Below are 24819 nucleotides of genomic sequence, written 5' to 3' on the forward strand. Positions count from 1 at the left end.
TCTTTGATATCACATGGAAAAGAGCATTTTCTGATAGAAAATGAAAACCATATGGTTTTAGAGTAGTTAATGGAGTGCAGAGTTCGGGGGCTGCTTCGGTTTTGCAGGGCTGGCTGTGACTGGAGTGTCAGAGGGGGCTGAGTGCCACCGCCCAAACATGTCCTGTCACAGAGTCACTATCTTATTGCGTGGGAGCCAGTAGAGCAGCGTGGGTATTGCAGTAGTAGACAAACTTACTCCACAGTGACTGAGGGAGGACTTTAGCATGTGGAGAATGAGGAAGCTTCACCACAGGACTATTATGAGTACTGTACAGTCGGCCTATCTAACTTTACTAGTAACCAGTGGTGTATTGGAGTGTAAATGGACGTAATGGCCGTTTATGGACCTTTTTTATTTTGGTCATCCACCTTTTGTGGGGGAAAAATCAGTTGAAAGTATAGGAAGCGTTATTTTACTCACTCGGTGATCAGTGTTAACGCACCTATTTTTGTATCACTGCATCACAGCTCATAACTATCTATCTCCAGTTACCTGTCAGTTAGTTAGTGAATATTGGAATGTTGGAAATTAACAATGGAAGTTTTGGTATAAAATAAACAGAAAATATGAACTATCAGTTCATGGTTCTGGATGAGAGAGAGATGTAAGGGAGTCAACATTTAATAAGTGAAGACACATTCGTAAAAGGGGAAGGTCCATGGTCGTCCATGGTGTAGGTAAATACACATTTGTAAAAGGGGAATGGTTGTCAAGTCAGTGGGGTTCCACCCTATTTCTGAGCACTTACTTACCATTTGTTCTTTCTTCTGAAGTAGTCTTTCTCTGAGAGGTTAATGAGGTAAACCATTGGCTTGGGATGTCAAAAACAAGTATTTGTTCAACACTTCGATCTGTGAGAGAGAGAGAGAGAGTGAGAGAGTGAGAGAGAGAGTGAGAGTGAGAGTGAGAGAGAGAGAGAGGGGGGGGGGGGGGGGGTAACTGAGGACCCAAACTTTCCAAAGTAGCCTTTGAGGAGGACGTGGAGTAAAAAAGTGAAGCCAAATCAAATTAGAATCTGGTCTGGACTCTGCAGGGAGCATCTATAAAGCGTTTAGATCAATATCAGGCCGGACAAAGCAACACAGAAATACCCCCCAAAAAGACAGCATGCACATTAAGGGATTTGCATATTAAAGCGTTTTGCTCAAAAGCAGAAGTCTGACATGAAAAGATGAGCCTGATAAATGGCATTAATACATTTGAGTGTGACATCAAAGCCTCACCTCTTTCTCAGTCCAACCACGACAGTAGCGAACACGTTTCTTTTCATCCGCTACCCAGTTCTTGATTTTGAGCGTTACGTCCTGTTCGGGATTCAAAGAGAATGAACGAGGAGCCATTAAAGGAGATGAGCAATAATGTAAACCCAGCAGGGTACAGGGTAATTATTTCCTAAATGCACGGTATCCTGATGCCCAAATGAACAATGCCTGCTCATATTGAAACAGGGGAGGTTTTGACATGGGTGCCACGCACAAGGCCCCCCCCCCCCCCCCGTCTCACTATGTTTTAACCTGCTTGTCACACCTATTCGATACACTTGTATTCAATGAAGACCATTCCAATAATAAAAGAGAGGGGAAAAAAAGAGAGAGAGAGAAAAGGTCAAACAAGTTCGTTAGAGATACGCGTATGATGTCCACTCCCCTTGGCTCTCTGCAGTGAGCAGTCACATTGAGTTTGCACTAGTCAGGTACTAATTACACACTGTTCCTACTGGAGAAAATATTAGGCTTTTCCAGCAATGTTTGCCACGTTCATTACTGAAGTAGTAGTGGGTTGAGACCACAGGCAAGACTGGGCCATGACAGGATCTGCGAGTGGGAATGGGTGGGAACATGGGAGGGAGGCAGTTATACAATTTGTAATAAAGAAATTGAGCCTATTATTGTTGATCTGGCCCCACAGAAATTAGCGGAACACATTCTATTTTGTTCCCGTCTTAACTTAACCTCCCCCTTCATATAAAAACTCCTCCACCTCCTGCAACCCTCCCCCTACCTCCTCTTTCCTCCCCAAACCCTAGCAGCACTTCACAATCACACTCCCCTTTGAAAGAACAGAGGAAAAGCGCCTGTCAGAGCCTCAATTACACAATGGCAGAAAAAGCTCCGCACACTGAACCCCAGCCAGCTGCATTCACTCTCTGCACATCTCTCTCCGCAGGAATTCTAAAGGCCTTTTAGTCAGGCAGCCAGAGTGCGGGCCAGCAGGAGAGAGAGCAGGAAGAGCGCCGCACAGTCCGCCCGCGCCAGCCCAAGCCTTCACAGAGAGATTAATCATGTGTGAAATGGAAACAGCAAACGGCCAGTGACACAGGCTGAACCCGCTCCAGGTTTCCCTCATCAGCTCTGGGCCTCCGTACAGCGCTCCTCTAACAGGCAGGTGTTAATAAAAGGCAAATAGGTCGCACAGGGGTCAAACACATACGCCTGCCACCAGGAAACACTGCTGGGGGTCTTAGCTGCTGACTATTATTGTTTGTTAAGGGCGGGGAATTCTGGGATTCAGCTGGGGAAAAAAAAGTGAAACATTCTCCTTGTTCAATGTACATCATGATCTCAAATGGATTTAAGTGACCATAACAAAACTATTGTAATATAGAGTTTGAATAGCTTGTTATGTTGCGACATAATGCCTATAGTGTTTTACTATATAAAGACATATTTTCTCGTGGGCCCACAATCAGTCAGTTGAATTCGTGCTGAATAAATACACGCACGGTTAGTAGTATTTAGTTAGTAGTATTCTCCGAAAAAGGCTGATGACGTGGTTTTAATCACTTTTGAACCACCACAAGATATCGCGTCTATTTTGTAACGGGAATAATCAGCCCCAGTTCCAAAACACCCCATGTTTGTCTCAGTACTATCAATATCCAATGCATCTTGCTAGCTATAGAATATTGAGTAACATAATATAAATATATTTTGTTGTTGTTGTTGTTGAGAAATGTGTATGATATGTCACACTACAATGTAAAAAAGATCTGTATTTAAATATGTGTTAATTCAGAATTCAGGAGTATTTTCGACTGATTGAGGAGCTCTGGTAAAACATGCGGCAGCTACGGAAATTAGTGCTTAATTCTAACTTCTCGATAATTACTCAGTAAGTGCCAAATCTCAGGATGTAATTACTGTTTAAGTTCATATAGTTACATGCTATTTACCTGGTTATTTTATGGTACTCCTGGCACTATAAAAGGACGTGATGCTAAACCATTCATTTATTTACATTAGTACCCATTTCCTGCAATCAAATGACCAAATCGCATTCTATTGGCCTCATACGTAGAATGTTTAATGTTTTGTAATTAATAAACATTCTTGTAAACATTCTATTTCAAAAGTTTTTTACAAATATTTCAGTCTTCTGTGATGTATATAAAATTTAATATTGGGATGTAACTCTATATCTGACATGGTACAGGCGTCTTATTTCTTTTAAGCCCATAACCATGTGTGTGAGGTGTATACTTTTGTTTGAAAATAGATTTGTTTGAGACTACCCAGAAACACTGACTTAGCCCACCGCAGTAAATTAAGGAGAGTCGTGGTATATAGTGGCAGAGGGTACTGCCTACATACCGAACCCTAAACCTGGACATAAATACAAGAATGAAGGATAATCTCAGTAACACGCCTTTTCTTCTCCCCCAAAATCAAACTCAGTTTGAATGTGTCAAATACCAAATTCGGCCTGTAAGAAATGCATTATATCCCCTGTAAAGCTCGCCAGAGCCGTTGATAAGGACCGCTCTCTTATTTCTGAAGGCACCGTACATAGATTCTGCTTGGGAAGGCACACACAACCTTTGACAAGTAATGCAGATCCTTTTTATTCATTGCCTAAAATTGCCAGCAATTACGTGCGTCAGCGGCCACCTGCCTGGCCTGAATGTCTTGCCCGTCTGCCGGGCTGCTGAGGGGGATTACTCTGAGGGGGACCGACCGGCCAGGGCCCCTGCAGCAGGTGAAATGGCCCCGCTCGTTAGTGTAATGAGCGGTCAGACCCTCATGTGCCGGGGTTCTGAAATTGGGCACGCCGCTCCCTCTGAAAGACCAGATTACCTCGCTTACTCACCCATTCTGCAAAAGGGTTCATACTCACTCTGCCCTGCACACTGAGAGTACATGACACAGGCAGCATCACTGCCTGCATCCTGCGTCACTAGCGGTGGAGGGACAGAGCAGAGCACGCAATCAAAACAGAAGCGGAACTACAGCAGTAAATACTGCAGAGCTTCCTTTTAAGTCGATATGATATACAGTGTATTTGGATGCCCTCTAATCTTACAGTCTATTCGGTTTCTCACTGCGGAAAACCGAAGAGTGTTCTGTCAAAGCACATTCCAAACATTTATTGTATTCATATCGAGATGTGGGATTGTGGGTCACCCATTGTATGGCCTCACCCAATTTCCAGAGACTGCTGTGGGTGCGAGAGCGCAGAGCGAGAGCTGTGCTGTGATTTGAGTACTACTTCAGATGAAAAGAGACTTGTGAAAACCCTTTCATTAGCCCAGCACTGTGACCCAGGGTTAGCAGCTGAATACGTAAATCTCTATTAATGATTTCTACAGCAGAATACCCCTGACCCCCCGATCACTTTCAATCTCAGAAAAAGAAAGAAAAATGTGGCAGAGGGAGACCCAATGGGAAGGAACAGAAAAATACATTTTTCCAATTGGCAGTGTGTGGGAGGGTTATTATTTGTGTTGATGCGTGCTGTGCGGGGGATGCAGTGGACATGCTGAGACACTGACTCACATATTCAGGATGGAGTTTCTTGTCGCATCCCCTCGCGGCCACCTTTTCCAGCTTCTCCATAATGGGCCTGATCATCTCCTCATCCTTCAGCCTCAGCTCCTCATGGATGATCTCAATGTCCCTCACTGGGTCCACGTTCCCCTCCACGTGGACAATGTCCTCATCTGCAAACGCACCTTTAGAGTACAGAAACAGTATAACATCACTATAACACACTACCGCACACATAATTACTTAAACCTTTGCTGTAGCTACAGAGATTCACACACACACACACACACACACACACACACACACACACACACACACACACACACACACACAGTATATAGATAAATACCGGTCAAGTTTGGACACACCTACTCATTCAAGGGTTTTTCTTTATTTGTACTATTTTCTACATTGTAGAATAATAGTGAAGACATCAAAACTATGAAATAACACATGTGAAATCACATAGTAACCAAAAAAGTGTTAAACAAATTAATATATATTTTATATTTGAGATTCTTCAAAGCAGCCACCCTTTGCCTTCAGGACAGCTTTGCACACTCTTGGCATTCTCTCAACCAGCTTCACCTTGAATGTTTTTCCAACAGTCTTGAAGGAGTTCCCACATATGCTGAGCACTTTTTGGCTGCTTTTCCTTCACTCTGCGGTCCAACTCATCCCAAACCATCTCAATTGGGTTGTGGTCGGGAGATTGTGGAGGCCAGGTCATCTGATGCAGCACCCCATCACTCTCCTTCTTGGTCAAATAGCCCTTACACAGCCTGGAGGTGTGTTGGGTCATTGTCCTATTGAAAAACAATTCATAGTCCCACTAAGCGCAAACCCGATGGGATGGCGTATTGCTGCAGAATGATGTGGTAGCCATGCTGGTTAAGTGTGCCTTGAATTCTAAATAAGTCACAGACAGCGTCACCAGAAAAACACCCCCACACCATCAAACCTCCTCCTACGTGCTTCACAGTGGGAACCACACATGCAGAGATCATCCATTCACCTACTCTGCATCTCACAAAGACATGGTTGGAAAAAAATATCAAATTTGGACTCACCGGTCTAATGTCCATTGCTCGAGTTTCTTGGCCCAAGCAAGTCTTTTCTTATTATTGGTGTCCTTTAGTAGTGGTTTCTTTGCAGCAATTTGACCACGAAGGCCTGATTCACTCTGATGACTCATTGCTGTCCTCAGTCCACCTGGTCATGCTGATGCTCCAGTTTCAACTCTTCTGCCTGCGGCTATGGAACCCTGACCTGTTTACTGGACGTGCTACCTTGTCCCCGGGCCTGCTGTTTTCGACTCTATCTCTACCGCACCTGCTGTCTCTAACTCTGAATGATCGGTTTCTTGCTAGGTTTTGGCCTTTCTAGGGAGTTTTTCCTAGCCACCGTGCTTCTACATCTGCATTGCTTGCTGTTTGGGGTTTCTGTACAGCACTTTGTGACATCGGCTGATGTAAAAAGGGCTTATAAATACATTTGATTGATTGATTGATTCACGCAGTCTCCTCTGAACAGTTGATGTTGAGATGTGTCTGTTACTCTTTGAAGCATTTATTTGGGTTAGCTCTAATGAACTTATCCTCTACAGCAGAGGTAACTCTGGGTCTTATTTTCCTGTGGCGGTCGTCATGAGAGCCAGTTTCAACGTAGCGTTTGATGGTTTCTGGGCCTACACTTGAAGAAACTTTCAAAGTTCTTGAAATGTTCCGGATTGACTGACCTTCATGTCTTAAAGTAATAATGGACTATCATTTCTCTTTTCTTATTTGAGCTATTCTTGCCATAATATGGACTTGGTCTTTTACCAAATAGGGCTATCTTCTGTATACCACCCCCACATTGTCCCAACACAACTGATTGGCTCAAATGCATTTTAAGAAGGAAAGAAATTCCACAAATGTACTTTTAACAAGGCACACCTGTTAATTGAAATGCATTCCAGGTGACTACCTCATGAAGCTGGTTGAGAGAATGCCAAGAGTGTGCAAATCTGTCATCAATGCAAAGGGTGGCTACTTTGAAGAATCTCAAATATAAAATATATTTAGATTTGTTTAACACTTTTTTGCTTACTATATGATTCCATATGTGTTATTTCATAGTTTTGATGTCTTCACTGTTATTCTACAATGTAGAAAATACAAACAAAATAAAGAAAAACCTTGGAATGAGTAGGTGTGTCCAAACTTTTGACTGGTACTGTACATACACACATACGTACACACATTCACACACATATTCATCAGTGTAGGTTGCTGAGGGGAGAACAGCTCATAATAATGGCTGGAACAGAGCAAATGGAATGGCAGCAAACACCAGAAAACCACGTGTTTGATGTATTTGATACCATTCCACATATTCCTCTCCAGCCATTACCATGAGCCCGTTCTCCCCAATTAAGGTGCCACCAACCTCCTGGGACATACTTACACGCACGTACACACACACACGCACGCACGTACACACACACGCACGTACACACGCACGTACACACACACGTATACACACACACACGTACACACACACACACTGCATTGCCCTATGGATATTGAGATACCCAAAAATGATTACAATCTCAGGGGGACAAAATAAATCAAATACTTCCACTTCAAAAAGCACAGTGGGAGATATAAGAAAACCATGCTAAATCGAACAGCCCATTCACAATACATTTGACTATTCTACACACCACATACTGTAAGCCAGCACACGTTTTGGAAGCACTACTATGACTCCTCAACTTGCAGAGTCATGGTAAACTCCTCTCACAGTTGTCGTTTCCTTACATGGAAAACATGAGCTCCTTGCCAACTTTACTACCACAATATGTGAGTGTTGCCAAAGGCATTTCTGTTTTTTATTGTGCTGAGAAACAAAACAACTTTCTGTGCCAAAATGTAAATCTGTATGGTGTGTTGTAGCTCTGGTCGAGCCTCTTCAAATGGTGAGGTGCAAACCAAACACAAACCGCCTGGATAAAAACATGTATCCATAACTTGTTACAAATGTTACTGTGAATAAGAGTACATATAAAATAGAGCCTTCCCTCTGCTACTCAATGGCCTACTTGCCACGGTATTGATGGTGATTGGATAATGAAGCACTTAACCACACAATTTAGGCAGAAACTGATGATGTCCTCCTTCTGATTCTGGAGAAGGGCTGAGGGTTCCGGCCACGGGGCAGGAAGGGACGGGGGGGGGGGGGGGGGGGGGGGGGCTCTGTCAGATGGGGTCTGACAACCCTTTAACACCAGAGAAGGGCACCTCTCTGGCCCACTATCCACCATGTCATTAACTAGTGTCAGCACAGTGATCGTTATCATTCACCCAACTGGCAGCTGACAAGAATCACTTAAGGCTTCCTGGACATCCAGCTGATATATAAACCTGTTTTCTGAAAGTTTTACTACAGGTAAAACACCATGTAACTCAATACAAACATGTTTTTTTCCTGTGTATGTTTCAGCTCATTACTTAGAAAAGAATGAAACCAGTTTTAGTTAAAAGCACTGACATCTTTAGTTGCACGTACACTTTCCATTGTCACGATAACATGAAGCGTATCATCCCCCTGTGTGGTGGCTGTCAGGGCACTGAAACTCAGGTTAGAAACATTGCTGTGTTGATGAATGACGCATGCTGTGTTCGGCATCTGCGTGTTGGCGAAGACTTACTTAATTCAAACAGCACTCCTGGTTGAAGTGCTGACACCTCCGTGGAGAGGACTGTTGACAGTTGAGGCCCGGTGAGAAAGTTAGTCATTTGACTGATTCATGGCTGTCATACTTCTGATTCTGAACAAGTTTCAACCATGATTCATGTTGGAAATATTGATTCATGGTGCGGATAGGGGTTTTAATGGGCAATAGAACACCTCTGCAGTTTCCTAAGTTCTCCTCAACCTGATTTTTAAACAAATTCAGTGATGTGTGTTATATTTAAGCAATAAGGCACGAGGAGTTGTGGTATATGGCCAATATAACACAGCCAAGGGCTGTTCTTATGCACCATGCAACTTGCCTATTGGCCATATACCACAAACCCCTGAGGTGCCTTATTGCTATTATAAACTGGTTACCAATGTAATTAGAGCAGTAAAAATAAATGTTTTGTCATACCCGTGGTACACGGTCTGATATACCACCGCTGTCAGCCAATCAACATTCAGGGATCAAACCACTCAGTTTATAATTGCCAGGTCGCAGTTGTAAATGAGAATTTGTTCTCAACTGGCCTACCTGGTTAAATAAAGGTGACGTTTTTTAAATAAAAAAATGAGTGATAGGAATCTTATAGTTATTGTCTATCTGGTTTATATAAACATAAACATTTGTCAGTTCACTTAAGAAAACAGTATGAAACAAGAATTTCATACTCTCTTTGGTAGACTTCATCAAGATTACATCCACCCATCCACCCAGAATCCTCTCTATATCCAGATTATGGCCCAGCTGCAAGGACCATCACACCCCACTCCCTACTCCCCACCCTTCCCCTGGTAAGGGACAGTCCTGCACACAAAAAAAGGCTGGGTTAAAAACAACCCAATTTGGGTAAATATTGGACAGAACACAAGTTGATGCTGGGTTATTGAGCTATGAGCCACCGGGTCAGATCAGAAGTTGATGCTGGGTTATTGAGCTATGATCAACCGGTTCAGATCAGAAGTTGATGCTGGGTTATTGAGCTATGATCAACCGGGTCAGATCAGAAGACTGGAGGCGTGGCTTAGTAGGGGTGTGGCTTTCAAATAGTGATTTTTGGCCACCAACGAGAGTAAATGTAATTCCGGTTAATCTGTTTTGTTGTCTTGTCAACACATGCTAAGATTGAGCATTGACACTTTTCTAGCTTTAATAATGCTTACACAAGAGTATGAGTTTCATAAGTGCCGATGCATATCCCAATGTTGGGATGATTGCCACTTTGTGATATTTAAATAATAATACTACACATTTTATATTAAGGTATGAAATGTGGAGAAATATTGAAGGAACATTTTAATTTGCAGTGTACAAATTTAACATGAATGACATTTACTCTCACAGGTGACTAAAAATAACTATCTAAAAGCCCATTTTTGGATTACTTAAACATGGGTTAATTTAACGATCAGTCAGGTTTTTATTCACTTTCATGCTGGGTATTTTTTTGAATGTAATTCATAAGTAATTTCACTTTTAAAAAAAAACGTAATTCATAGTTAATTTTTAGGGGGAGTAGGGTGTGGCTTACATATAGGTAGTTTTGGCCACTTGTGAGAGTAAATGTCATTCCTGTTCATAATGTTATGTTTGTACACTGCAAACTTAAATTTCCCCTCAATATTTTTGCACATTACACATTTTAATGACATTATTATTTAAATATCACAACAAAATGGTAACTATCCCAACATTGGGATACACATAGGCACTTGAAGAACTCAACTTGTGTAAGCCTCAATTGGCTACAAAAGTGTGTTGACAATACAACAGAACAGATGAACAGGGATTACATTTACTCTCACAGGTGGCCAAAAATAACTATCTGAAAGCCACACCCCTACTAAGCCCCGCTCCTGATCTGACCCAGTGGATCACAGCTCAATAACTCAGCATCAACAACCCAACTTTAAAAAACAATGGGTTGTTTGTGACCTAACTAGCTAGGTCAAAACAACCCCATGTGTGTTCTGTCCACTATTTACCCAGCTATGTGTTGTTTTTAACCCAGCATTTTTTTTGTGTGTGTTCCAGACTCCCTACTGTGCAGGGAATATCAAATCTCTGACTGACCAACAACACCCCTGCTCATCAATGGGTGTCTGAAAGTGGGAAAAAAAATGAAACAATCAAGAGAAAGAGAAACAATCAGCAAATCCATTCTTTATGGGCTTGTTACACTGGCTTCTTCTGGCCCCCGACATTACACAACAGTATGTGGATTTTTTCAAATAAAACTAGCAATCTGCAACTCACCATTCAATCATTTTGAACTGTGTGATAGCGTGATGAGATCGACAACAAAATTACAGACGAACATGAAATCAAACTTTCCAGTCTCATTCAAGTCAACAGAAGCTCTACACTTTGGTGCAAGCTGCCATGATCATGCACGTCGTCGTGCTCATGGTAAAATGAACTTATCCAATTACTCTTTGCCTAATCAGGCTGTTTTGGTTCCTCTCCTCTTCCAGAGGTACTCCACAGTATAAACAGTTCACTTACGCCACACAGAAAGGGGCTAATCAGTAGAATTATTGTTTTGCTGCTCCAATTTGCCAGCTCCCAGATCTACACTGATTAGAATGAAAATGTGCTATTGTGTGCACGGTCCCTCCATGAACTTAAAGTGAAAATAATGCAATGTGAATCATTTGTGAGAGGCACAAATGTGCATACTGACAAAGGATTCTGATTTTTTTTCAGGGGGGGGGGGGGGGCAGATAAAACAATAGTGTTTCTGAGGTTTTATTGTTCTATAGGATACATCTATAATATCCATTTGGTGGTTACCTAATACATTGTTGGAAAGGCTTTACATAAGTGATATAACTAATTATAATAGCAATATTTTGATACTGTTAATCATTTAAATGAAAGCCCTCACAGCAAAAGGGCAAATACTATATCAAGAAAAAGCTATATTAAACCGAAGAGCATAATACCAACTCACTATTTAAACACACAGAATTCATAAATGGATTGTGAATTCGGCCAATATTTGACTATCATCAGGGCAAAAGAAAGAAGCTCCTCTGTCCTTCTAAATTTTAAGAAGAGCTGATCCACTACCCCTTCGGTGATCAAAGACAGTCTTTACTGAACACTCTATTGCAAAGTAATTTACTTTCATTTCCTCTAATTTCACATTTACATCACACCAGGCCCATTCAGGCCTTAGTAAGTGGGCTACTATCTATGTATGAGGAGAAAAAGAGAAGAAGAAGAAACAGGAGGGAAATCTCCACAATTAGGCCTTTAACGACTGGGTCTGGGTAGGCCTCTGTGAAGACAGCACTTATGAGACTGCGGCGCCACACAAAGCCACAAGCAAGACTGTAAAAAAATAAAAAGAGAGGGGGGGGGGATGGGGGGGTCTGGTTTTCAGGAGTCAAGCTTATCTTGCAATTAGCGTTTTACTACTTCATTTCAAATACTGTATGTTTTGAAGAGACCATTACCAGGTGTGCCTTTATTGACAGAACAAAGGGCTTTATCTTCTCAGGGCTTGTGGCTCAACACTGCCCTGACCAGAGGACGGCCGAGAGGAGGGGAGTCTGGGGAAGCCTTGCCTCAACATAGTCATGGGATAGGACCAGGGCTCTAAAAGTGCGACTAATTTGGTTGCATATGCAACGAAATATTTTGCTGTGCGACCAGGAGTTTTATTTTGGGAGCACTGTGTGACTACAAAAAAAATCTCCCAGATAATAATTGGTGTAATGATTAGGCTACGCTGTACCTTTGTTTCCGAGGGCCCTGGAGAAACTAGCGAGTGCAGATTCGTTAGCGCCATGGTTGCACCATTACTACAGAGAAAACGGCTTGCTTCTGGCCCAACTAGTCAGGTCAAAAGATCTGACTCAGACCAGCGCAACATATGTATCTTCCTATTGCGAGTCTCCGGGACCGCATTTTACATTCATAAACCATGTCGTGGAACGTTCTAAAACTACTTGCCCGTCGACATCGTTAACCATTTGTCTCACATTCGACATTCGTTTAGTGATGTTACCTCATTGGCTGGCTAGCTAACAAACCTGGTGACTTTACCAGTATATCCAAACATTTGGGGGCACTGAAAAAAAGGAAAATGGGATAGCTTCTTCGGGTTAGCAATGATCGTAGATAGCAATGAATGAATGACAGATCTCTTGCATGTTGTCATCACAAACCTTTCATTTTTAAAGAGACGTATGATTTTCAATGTAATGCATCGATATAGGAAAATTGTGCTTTTACACAATGTAGAAACCTAATATTCCACATGACAGGTATTCATATCAATATTTTAGCTTTAAGTAATAATGACTGAGGAGGCGGTGTTTGGAGGATATATTGGCATGGGTGTTCTCGAGGGCCGGGAAAACCGTTCCAATATATCCGCCAAACACCGGCTTCGAGGGCATTATCACTTTTATACAACGGGTTACCAACATATTCAAATAATGATTGACATATTTTCATTAAAAACTTTATTTTGATGAATGTATTCATAGTATTACATCCTGCCACAAGATATAGTCCTGACACAAATCTAGGGTTGCTACCCAAGCCAGCTGGTCGTTCGTTCTATCGGTTCGGTTGCTAGAGACGCGACCCAGTCGTTCAGTCTTTTTGTTCTGTATCTATGGATGCGAACCAGTCATTTGTTCTAAATGTTCCATTGTCATACTGGCTGGCAACGTTCTTATCCCTTGCTTGCTAGCTAGCCAACTTCGGCTAACTTACAGTCACATAAAAAAACGCTTCCAGAATAACAGCAAAGTAGCTGCATTTGCATTTTTTTTTAAAAGCTGTTTTCTAGGGACATTTATTTGGATACATCCATTACAATGAGCTAATGAGGCACGATTTCGCCTGGCATAGAAAATGTGCTTACTCATCAGGACACTGTTGTTCAGAGGAGCTAGCCAACAACACAGCTAACACAATTTCTTCAAACTGAAGCTGGAAAGACTGCAAACTACCTGCACTTAATTTCGTTTGACCTTTTTTGAATTTACATTTCTTTGTATATATGCATAAAAATGATGCCAGCTGATACATGATTTCGACTGGCTGAGAAACACTGCCTTGTCTGTCTGTCTGCTGTAGATCAAATTTTAATATTGAAACCATTTTGAAATGTCGGAGACAGACAGCAAGGTTTATACACATTGAAAACTAAATGTTACTCTAAAAGAAATGTGAGATAATGTCTAGACGCTTTTTATAGTGGAGTTCAAATGTATAAATTGCTTGGCTGGGTTGATGAGACAGTGGATTGCGCATTCAGGATTAGACCCACCCATTGTACAATTTATAATAAACAAATGTATTTACAGTCTTACATATTAGTTTCTAGGGCAAAACATGTGCTTCAAAAGTAGCTTGAATTAATATAGGCTGTATCTCAATCAATTTAAAACATCTTATTTTCTGGTGCTCCTAAATTTAATGTTGTGCTTTTAACTTTTTCAAGTGATTACATTTTTTTTTTAGAGCCCTGGATATGTTAGAGCACCAGTGGGAGCACCAGTGGGAGCACCAGTGGGAGCTAAGGACCGTAGGCTCTGGTGCTCAGTTTCACTTTTTCTATTCCTTTCTATTAGATGCTCTTATTCAGAGCGACTTAGCTGGTGCATACATTTAGTGAGTGCATACATTTAGTGAGTGCATACATTTAGTGAGTGCATACATTTAGTGAGTGCATACATGAGTACTTCTTCATACTGGGCCCTTGTGGGAATCGAACCTACAACCCTAGCATCGCAAGGGCCATGTTCTACCGACTGAGCGTCTAACATGCTCTGCCTTCTCTTTTCTTAACACGTCTCAATAGATTGACTCTGCCTTTTTACAGCATCGGCAATGTAGAGTTCCATTCCCATAGTGAAATGAATAAAGTTCACAGACATGAAGAAGTACAAATAGGTATCAAATCAAATCAAACATTATTTGTCACATGCGCCGAATACAACAAGTGTAACCCTTACCGTGAAAAGTTTACTTACAGGCCCTTTAACTGACAATGCAGTTCAAGAAAGAAAACATTTACCAAATAAACTAAAGTAAAAAAATAAGTAACAACAATAACGAGGCTCTATACAGGGGGTACCGGTACCGAGTCAATGTGTGGAGGTAAAGATTAATCGAGGTAGCGAGCAAAAGGTTTGTTACATCTCTTGTTCAAATCATTTGGCACTGTCGTGGGCTCATTGTTTTTGTTGTTGTTGTTTTTCACCTTTTTATTCCCCTCTGGGGTGCTGACATGTGAGCTTTCAATGAACCAAGGTGACAACTGTTTCAAGAGGCCATATATATTCCGTTTGTAGAGGTGAAACACTTGAAAACATGCAGCTAGTTTGAGGGGCTGATGTCATTACTTTTCGGGTCAAGTACAAAGACAAGGAGAGACAGGAAACAGATCAATACTGATCAAACGGACTCCTCTGATGTTGCTACCTGGAGAGGCTATGTGGTCAACATAATTCAGTCAAATTACAGTATTCACTGGCTGCTAATTTCCTGTGCATGTTTTCACATGCGAGAGGGGGGAGGAGCACATCTGAAGCGCTTGCATTCCTGTCCCAGCTTTTAAGATGCTCTATTCAAACGTAGTACCGCAATTCTCCTGGTATTCAGAGCAGTAGAAGCTGCTTTATGGGCCTGTCAGGAAAAGCACATTATGGCCACCTTCCCTGCATCAAAACACCTCCAACGCAGACATGACTCTTTATGTTGATTCTGGGAATATATTTGTATAGATATATATATATATATATATATATATATCATGAAACAAGGTGATAGCAGACTTTCATGTCGGACTCATCTTCCTTCTTTTAGGTTATTTAGTTTCTCAACAGAGAGCATAAATGGAAAATGCATCTGTATCTTACCTTTTTTGTTTGTTAAGGATATCAGAAATGTTATGTTGGTATATAAGTACGTCCTAATTCTTCCGACAAAGATCCCACGTTTCAGAATTGATTGTCACACAATGACATTGTTTCGTCCTATGAATATTAGTCGGCTACCTCATAAGGTATCTCCCATTCCAATTTAAACTCAAGCCAATTGTAGTACTTCCAACCAAACTGATGCATCAAATGTGGTAGCCTTTCAGCAAATATTTTTTGCCACTGAAAATGGGTACCAAAGTAAAGAGCTGACATCTGACTGGGAAGATAACCTCTCAGTCTAGTTGGTTATTTATGCAGCTGAAGAATGAATGTACTGGGGAGGCTCCAGATTTCATTAACTTTGATAGACAATAATGGTGTTCATTCCCTTTTCATTTAAGCCTCCTCTGTCGTTTTTTTCAAGCCAGTGGGTCTGAGGGTGCCTTGATTGAAAGGAACCATCATATGCACATCACTGTTGTCCCCCATCATTCAGAGAACAAACCTTTTTAGATCCTTAACTACCATAGCGGTGCTGATTGCACAGGCACCAGCAATTTCCTAACCAACCGCCACCTGAACAATGATGTGTACGGCTTTCAGACCCTCCAGCCTTTCAGCGGTGAATCATTTCACAGTTTGGAACGAGATCTCCATAGCAACTCCTCTTTGAGGGGTTTAGAATCAACATCCAATAATTCTATGATCATCGGGCCCAGCCATTCCAAATGCTTCTTTTCACAGTGGACAGGGAAGGGGGGCAGGAGGAGGAAGCAGACAAATTCTACAGTCTATTTCAGGCCATTCATCCAGCAAGCCCCATTAGAATTCAAAATATTTCGACCTTCAATCACCAAGCATGTTATCTGGAGCTGCTGTGATCTCCAGTCAAGATGGGTAGACGTTTTAGTCTAGTCAGCCACGATGAGTGGAGGTTGACGAAAACTCATTCATTCTGGCAGAATCAAAATGCTCTTTTAAACGGCGTGACAGTTTATCTCAACACAGCCCACAAACAACAAGGAGGATTCTGTTCTTCCCGAGTAAAACAGAGCAAAATGCTGTGCATCCGCTCTGTGTCTCCAGGAAATCACATCACTCTGTAAAAACAGCAGACCGTATAAAGGCAGGGGCTCACAACAACACGCCGGCTGCATTTCTAAAATAAATTATTGTGCTAGTGCATAAAAACAAAGTAACTTAACACATCATTTATTTGCTCTGCAGATTAAACGCAGTTCTGGAAAGTATGTAATCCTTTGATATCTGTAGAACACTTGGAAATGGAACTGGGTTTAATTCCATTTCAGGTACTATTTCTCTTAATACTGGAAATAGTTTGGAGTATGACTACTCTAACGACTACTGAATACACATCCACTTGTATTATAACTGCTCAATAAAGTTGGGACAAATGCTCATACATACAAAACACGAGTCTAGTTCGACATGAAGTGCCTCTCCAGCCATGTAAACAAAGACACAACACAACCACTTCCGGTCTGTGCATTTTGTGGCTTACCCACTAAACAGACATGTTTGTGAATGCAGTGTGACCAGCTACGAGGACACTTACAGGGTGCTGTTAATTCATTATGCTTTCATCACGGTCGTTTCCTTTCCATCATAAACAGTATTTTACAATACCAGTGGATGATTTTTGTCAGGCAGTCATTACACAGGATACATAGACACTAGTAGTGCCTAAATGTCAGAAGTAGGGAATATCGTAAAAAAAATTGGGGGGAGAAATAACAGGGTGAGTTGTCATCCCCAGAGGTTCCTGTTTACAACATCTCTGTGAGTCACATGATACCCCTCCATACCAACACCAGAGGGGCCTCCACAGGAAAGCCAGCGTACAGTCTCATACCCAGACCCCTTTGCCGTCATTTGGCAGAAAATCAATGTAATGGGCAAATATGACCAGTATCTGGGTTGTTGACATTTTTCTTTTTCTTAAATTCAAATGAACATTTTCTTAAATTCAGAGTTTCAAGTTCAATGTTTTTATTAATCAAATTCAATACTTTCTCAATATTTCCTCATGTAAGGTATAGTAATGGCATGCTAAGCCTGTTTCTGCTGGTTTAAGGAGAATCTTGTTTAAACGCAGTAGTAAGCAGGTGTTCAAGGCATTCAATTAAAGTGAGAAGAGTGTGAGCCAAGAAAAACTGCTACTTTCCAATTGATTGACCAAATCCAGTCTTTGTGGATGAATGTACTACAGTTTATACTGCTGCTATGGCTACGCACATTGAGAAAGACAAACACATGGATGAGAATGACTCACAACTATGTACCGTATCAGACTCTGGTAACAGACTATTCATAAGCATACGATTTCTGATACTGCCTTTGACCTGCTCACGCAACGACTAGGGACTAGTCTGTGAGCATCCTCTTTCTTCAATAAATCGCTGGATTTCACATTCAAACCAATGTGAATGAGACCACGTGGGGAAGCACGCTTGCTGGTAAGGGACACAGGAGACTCAGTAGAGTCGGTGAGCAGGAACGAGTTTGTCTGTGTGTCTGTGTCTCAGGAAGAGGATCCAACAGTGTTCCAGTCACTGCAGAAGCACTCGGAGCACTTACCCTTCAAACTACTCCCTTATGAAATCTGGGCATTTAATAGAACCAGCTTTCAGGATGCCATAATGCCACTTAATAGTTTTTGGAAGGTTTCGTTAAAAGCAAATCCACTGTTTATACAGGCTTTTCAAAACCATTAAGGGTTGAAAAAGATTCATAACATGCAGACTACTGGGAGAATTGAGCAACTACGTCTGACTTGACATCAAAGTTCCCACGCCAGGCTGAAAAGCCTGTTTGACCACTGCCTGGCTTCGATAAGTCTATAGCTAAGGTATGTAAAGTTGGAGGAGGGTGCACTTTTTAAAACAGTGTTCCACAACTGGCGGCCCACGGGCCGCGTTTGGCCTGTGGGTAGGTTCATTTGGCCCCCCCCAACTTTTCTGAGCAATTTTTTGGGGAGAATTTTCATTGTTGGACATAAAAGACCACTCCAAGTTATTTAACTTTTGGAAATCAGTTCCCAAGTATTACAATGCATAATAGAGAGACACGTGATCGTAAAAAAGTAGGCAAGGTTTGAAATGGTTATGTTTTAGTCAAATATTAAATCTGTTTGGGATTTTTGTCACTGCCAGAGGAGATTCTCTTGATCAACTTGGAGTCTACAAATGATTTGTAATTACTTTCTGGCCCCTCGAACATCTGCTCAAGAAAGAAATGGCCCGTGGCTGAATCTAGTTGATGATCCCCGGTTTAGAACATAACCATGCACATCAATATACCAACAAGTTAATGATAAAGACATTTTAAAACTGCAATGTTTCACTATTAAAGGAAAACACAATTTAAATGTATGTTTTCCAGAATCTTCAGACTAACAACAGAGGCAGTGTAGTTAAATCAACCTGGATTTCTATAGCAACCTGCAGCTGTTGGGCTGGAAAAGTGATGAATTTCAATTTAGACAATATCAACTGCAATTATGCTTTACTTCTTATAGAGTAGAGTCGAGTGTTTGTAGAGCTGAAGCTGAAACAAGGACGTGGTCTACACTGTCCAAGATCTAGCATCCTTCCTCTAAGTTCTGATAATATAGGGACAAATCACTACTGACAAGATTGTGTCATTTAAACAAAATGAGAAAAATGTCAAAAATGTATTGTCTTGCGTAGTTTAGTCCCTCGTTTCCAATGGAAACAATTGCATATAGGCCTACATTCACAAAGGGTTTCCATAATGGCAATTGGGAATAAACCAAAAGTGAAAAAAGTTCCGTTTTACTGGCTGGTCTACTGTAGAGCATGGCTGAGATTTCCAAACCTCCTCCACTTCATTTGATCAGGATCAGGTCAACCAGTCAGGCACAGGTACATGCACTAACAAGCACACTATTGACACTCACTTAGGTTGAGCGCTAGCTCTGCCACAGAGCAGCAGCCTTTTGTAGGATGTTTTATAGAAGCCCTTTTCTAATTTTCAGACACAAACATGCCGTTCCAGGCAAGAAAAATTGTGCTCTGCCCCCAACCGTATAATCAAGCAATATAAAAGAAGTGCCTGGAATACTGCAGCCTATACTGCCTGACACCAGATAAAACATTTATATAATTGCAAAACAAAACCAGTAACGTTTAATGGTTAACTTGTGGAACATACAGCTTAGTCTCTACGGAGTCCACAGAGCGACAACAATGGTGTCAAAACAGATCGTCGTAACAGACTACAGTAAAAGCCCCAGCATCCTCTCATCCTCATTTAGAAAGTCTGTTTTCTACATACAGACATAAAAGAGCTGGTTTTGGTTTGAGGATCTGCTTCATTTTATTTCTGTCACTATAAAAAAAAAGCGAGCACATACAGTTGAAGTCGGAAGTTTACATACACCTTAGCCAAATACATTTGAACTTAGTTTTTCCACAATTTCCTGACGTTTAATCCTAGTAAAAAAAAAATCCTGTCTTAGGTCAGTTAGGATCACCACTTTATTTTAAGAATGTGAAATGTCAGAATAATCGTAGAGAGAATTATTTATTTCAGCTTTTATTTCTTTCATCACATTTCCAGTGGGTCAGAAGTTTACATACACTCAATTAGTATTTGGTAGCATTGCCTGTAAATTGTTTAACTTGGGTCAAACATTTCAGGTAGCCTTCCACAACCTTCCCACAATAAGTTGGGTGAAATTTGACCCATTCCTCCTGACAGAGCTGGTGTAACTGAGTCAGGTTTGTAGGCCTTCTTGCTCACACACACTTTTTCAGTTCTTCCCACAAATGTTCTATAGGATTGAGGTCAGGGCTTTGTGATGGCCACTCCAATACCTTGACTTTGTTGTCCTTAAGACATTTTAAAACAGCTTTGGAAGTATGCTTGGGGTCATTGTCCATTTGGAAGACCCATTTGTGAGCAAGCTTTAACTTCCTGACTGATGTCTTGAAATGTTGCTTCAATATATCCACAACATTTTCCTGCCTCATGATGCCATCTATTTTGTGTAGTGTACCAGTCCCTCCTGCAGCAAAGCATCCCCACAACATGATGCTGCCACCCCCGTGCTTCACAGTTAGGATGGTGTTCTTCGGCTTGCAAGCCTCCCCCTTTTTCCTCCAAACATAATGATGGTCATTATGGCCGAAACAGTTCTATTTTTGTTTCATCAGACCAGAAGACATTTCTCCAAACAGTACGATCTTTGTCCCCATGTGCAGTTGCAAACCGTAGTCTGGCTTTTTTATGGCGGTTTTGGAGCAGTGGCTTCTTCCTTGCTGAGTGGCCTTTCAGGTTATGTCGATATAGGACTCATTTTACTGTGGATATAGATACTTTAGTACCTGTTTCCTCCAGCATCTTCACAAGGTCATTTGCTGTTGTTCTGGGATTGATTTGCACTTTTCGCACCAAAGTACGTTCATCTCTAAGGGACAGAATGGGTCTCCATCCTGAGCGGTATGACGGCTGAGTGGTCCCATGGTGTTTATACCTCCGTACCATTGTTTGTACAGATAAATGTGGTACCTTGCTCCCAAGGATGAACCAGACTTGTCGAGGTCTCCAATTTTTTTGGTTTGAGGTCTTGGCTGATTTATTTTTTATTTTTCCCATGATGTCAAGCAAAGAGTTTGAAGGTAGCCCTTGAAATGCATCCACAGGTATACCTCCAATTGACTCAAATGATGTCAATTAGCCTATCAGAAGCTTCTAATGCCATAACATAATTTTCTGGAATTTTCCAAGCTGTTTAAAGGCACAGTCAACTTAGTGAATGTAAACTTCTGACCCACTGGAATTGTGATACAGTGAATTATAAGTGAAATAATCTGTCTGTAAACAAACGTTGGAAAAATGACTTGTGTCATAGACAAAGTAGATGTCCTAACCGACTTGCCAAAACTATAGTTTGTTTAACAAGAAATTTGTGGAGTGGTTGAAAAACAAGTTTTAATGACTCCAACCTAAGTGTATGTAAACTTCCGATTTCAACTGTACATACATTGTTAACAAACTATAGCAAGTCGATTAGGACATCTACTTTGTGCATGACACAAGTAATTTTTCCAATAATTGTTTACAGACAGATTATTTCACTTATAATTCACTGTAATTCACTGAGTTCCCCTAATTTTTATGCAGATAAATAACTTTTTAGGGATAGTGAAACTATTCCATGAAAGCTGAAAGGCCATTTCTGTAACACGTGTGCAATTCAGCATTGTTGCTTTCCGTTTATCATGCCCACTAACTGCCTTTGTATTCTCAGTAAATACACAGATGTGAGTGCATCAGCAGAACAACCCCCACAAAATACTTCTCACTTGTCTGGCTCACTGTGGCAGCATAGAAATTACTTATAGGTCTCCCTCTGCCTGAAGTTCTTTTGTGCCTCTGACATCATCTTTGTCTTACACAATTAAAGTGTTACACGCTAGAATAATTTAAATTGCTGCTACTAAAATGGAGATGGAGGCTCGTATAAAAATAGCCGAATTTGTTTACTGATTGTATGCAGCTATTGACTTTCCCATTTTGTGAAAAGAGCTCTGATTAGTGACTTGGCTGTGGCAGGCAGAGTGGCCAAATGGACAGGGTTACAATACAGGCCATTTTCCTAATTGTTCCCAAGTTCTCTCTGCAAGGGATTACTATGTGGACAGTATAAGTGTGTCATTTCATTTCTGAGGCCATTTTCCAATAGCCTTTCAACTGACTCCTTGCGACAGACTGAGACCGCATGTCTAGAACTACCTCAAGACTCTGATGATTATCTCAAATGTGTTGCTTATGACATTTTCATATTTGAGCACATCCATGGAACAGTTATCACACTGCTGTATGGAACAGTTATCACACCGCTGTATGGAACAGTTATCACACCGCTGTATGGAACAGTTATCACACTGCTGTATGGAACAGTTATCACACCGCTGTGTGGAACAGTTATCACACCGCTGTATGGAACAGTTATCACACCGCTGTGTGGAACAGTTATCACACCGCTGTGTGGAACAGTTATCACACCGCTGTATGGAACAGTTATCACACCGCTGTATGGAACAGTTATCCCACCGCTGTGTGGAACAGTTATCCCACCGCTGTGTGGAACAGTTATCACACCGCTGTATGGAACAGTTATCACACCGCTGTATGGAACAGTTATCCCACCGCTGTGTGGAACAGTTATCACACCGCTGTATGGAACAGTTATCACACCGCTGTATGGAACAGTTATCCCACCGCTGTATGGAACAGTTATCACACCACTGTATGGAACAGTTATCACATCGCTGTATGGAACAGTTATCACACCGCTGTATGGAACAGTTATCATACCGCTGTATGGAACAGTTATCACACCGCTGTATGGAACAGTTATCACACTGTTGTTTGTCCTCTACATGGCTATTCTTTTTTTCCTGTGATTAAGAAGCCTGTCAGGAAGGGATTCGTTTTCTCTCCTCAAATATACAGAAGCACGTCAAATTGCACCCTCCTTTCCTTGTAAACAAACCATTGAAATATACTGTACAGTATCCAGTGGAGGTTACGGGATGACTTCCACGAAAGGGTGTGTTGGGTATGGAAGGATATCGTTTCCTTAGACAATTGGTCTGCGCTGTCCCCTGTCTGTGGTTGCTTCAGGGAGAAGCAGCCATGTTAATATTGGTCTTGTTCACTGGTTCCAGTCTAGGGGCCAATAGAGCATTGCCACTTCAAGTCATATCTCACAAGACACCGTTTAGAAAACATGCTTCCATTTTGCTGTGCGACTCAGGTGTTTTAAAAAGCTATTTGACTTTATGTCATCCGTTAGACCTTCCCAGAGGCTTATATCTGTAAACCATATGCCATGGCTGTCTCAGTCACCAAATCTCAACCCAATTGAACATTTATAGGAGATTCTGGAGCGGTGCCTGAGATAGCATTTTTCCACCAAAATCAACAAAACACCAAGTGATCTAATTTCTCTTGGAAGAATGGTGTCGCATCCCTGCAATAGAGTTCCAGACACTTGTATAATCTATGCACTGAAGCTGTTCTGGCTCGTGGTGGCCCAACGCCCTATGAAGACACTTTATGTGGGTGTTTCCTTTATTTTGGCAGTTACCTGTATTTTCAAGATGTTGTTATATGTTTTGCGTCAATTGATATGTGCTTACAGTTGAAGTCGGAAGTTTACATACACCTTAGCCAAATACATTTAAACTCAGTTTTTCACAATAAACAATATCTTAAAGAGGAGGCTGAACCTTCTGATTTAGTCTCGGTTTCAATTCGCCTCATTAGGAAATGCGACTGAGAATGAGATTTGGGTTTTGGAGGCGTGCTTTGATGTGGGTGTCTGTTGTGTGTGTGTTCGAACATGGGAAGCATTTGTACTTTCACTCTGCCAAAACAGTTACCGTCACTCACCCTTCTATGTAACTTGAAACAGTCTAACCAGGTCTTGTGTGTGGAAGCATCCTAGACTAGCTAGCAAGCTAGCCAACTTCTTTTGCCAATTAGCTTCAGCCGGCTGGTGTGCGACCGTGGCAAAGTTGGTTTGGCTTTGGATAGCCTATCTGTGGGGCTAGTTAGGGACCGTCAATAAATGACATGATGTAAATGGGACAATACTTTCATGTTGCACACCGTTTAGTTGTTTAGATGTTTTCAATATTTGTATATGAATTTCTACAGTTTATAATTGATTTGAGGCTTTTAAGTCATTGAAATTTGGAGCTATTGAAATGTTAAAATATTGTCCCATATACATTGTTTAATTTCCTGATGGTGCCTAACTAGCCCCATAGGGATATCGAATGTCAAACCAAATTGACCATGGGCATTAAGATCGGGTTGCATGCAGCTGCGGTCTGAATGGATGATTACTTGGGTGCTGCCAGTTGTGGGCAGGATTTAAATAAATCTAACCCGAGGAAAACTGTTACGGTACATTTCATTCCATGACATACAATTTTTTCCTAATTATCTCGCAAATCTTCGTTTTGGACCAGACTGACTTTATGACCAAAATGATCATATTTACACTTTGTAGTCAATTTTGACACTCGAATAAAAATGTTTCTGACTCATATCGATGCCACAAAAGGAGAAGTTGCTTATTACGTTCAGTTTCTCTTTAATCGTACTGTATTTTAGCCATGCAGGCTACTTACCTTTGTTGTGCCCAACCATAATCAAACGGTGTCATTTTGGGATCAAGTTACAATAATCTGTGGTTACAGGAAGCCGCGAAAGACTTCCCTCTGAGTCTAGTTGTATTTCCCAACCTCAGAGTAGTGTGCAGTGAGTCTACCAAACCAGGCACAGGCCCTTTCATTAACTTTTCTCTGATTCCAATTCAGAGAGAAACTCCCAATAGGAATGT

General features: G+C 41.3%; 1 long non-coding RNA gene across 1 annotated transcript in view; it reads right to left on the reverse strand.

Annotated features, from left to right (window-relative positions):
* Positions 1-800: 800 nt before the first annotated feature.
* Positions 801-24819, reverse strand: part of LOC109871329 (uncharacterized) — a 33840-nt gene continuing 9821 nt past the window's right edge. The window contains exons 4-6 of the long non-coding RNA XR_004205602.1: positions 4815-4990; positions 1266-1346; positions 801-893 (exon numbers count right to left, since the gene is read on the reverse strand). This is a non-coding gene — a long non-coding RNA (uncharacterized LOC109871329). The remainder of the gene's footprint in view (positions 894-1265; positions 1347-4814; positions 4991-24819) is intronic.

This window comes from Oncorhynchus kisutch, linkage group LG26 (genome assembly GCF_002021735.2).
Source record: "Oncorhynchus kisutch isolate 150728-3 linkage group LG26, Okis_V2, whole genome shotgun sequence".
Lineage (NCBI taxonomy): Eukaryota > Metazoa > Chordata > Actinopteri > Salmoniformes > Salmonidae > Oncorhynchus > Oncorhynchus kisutch.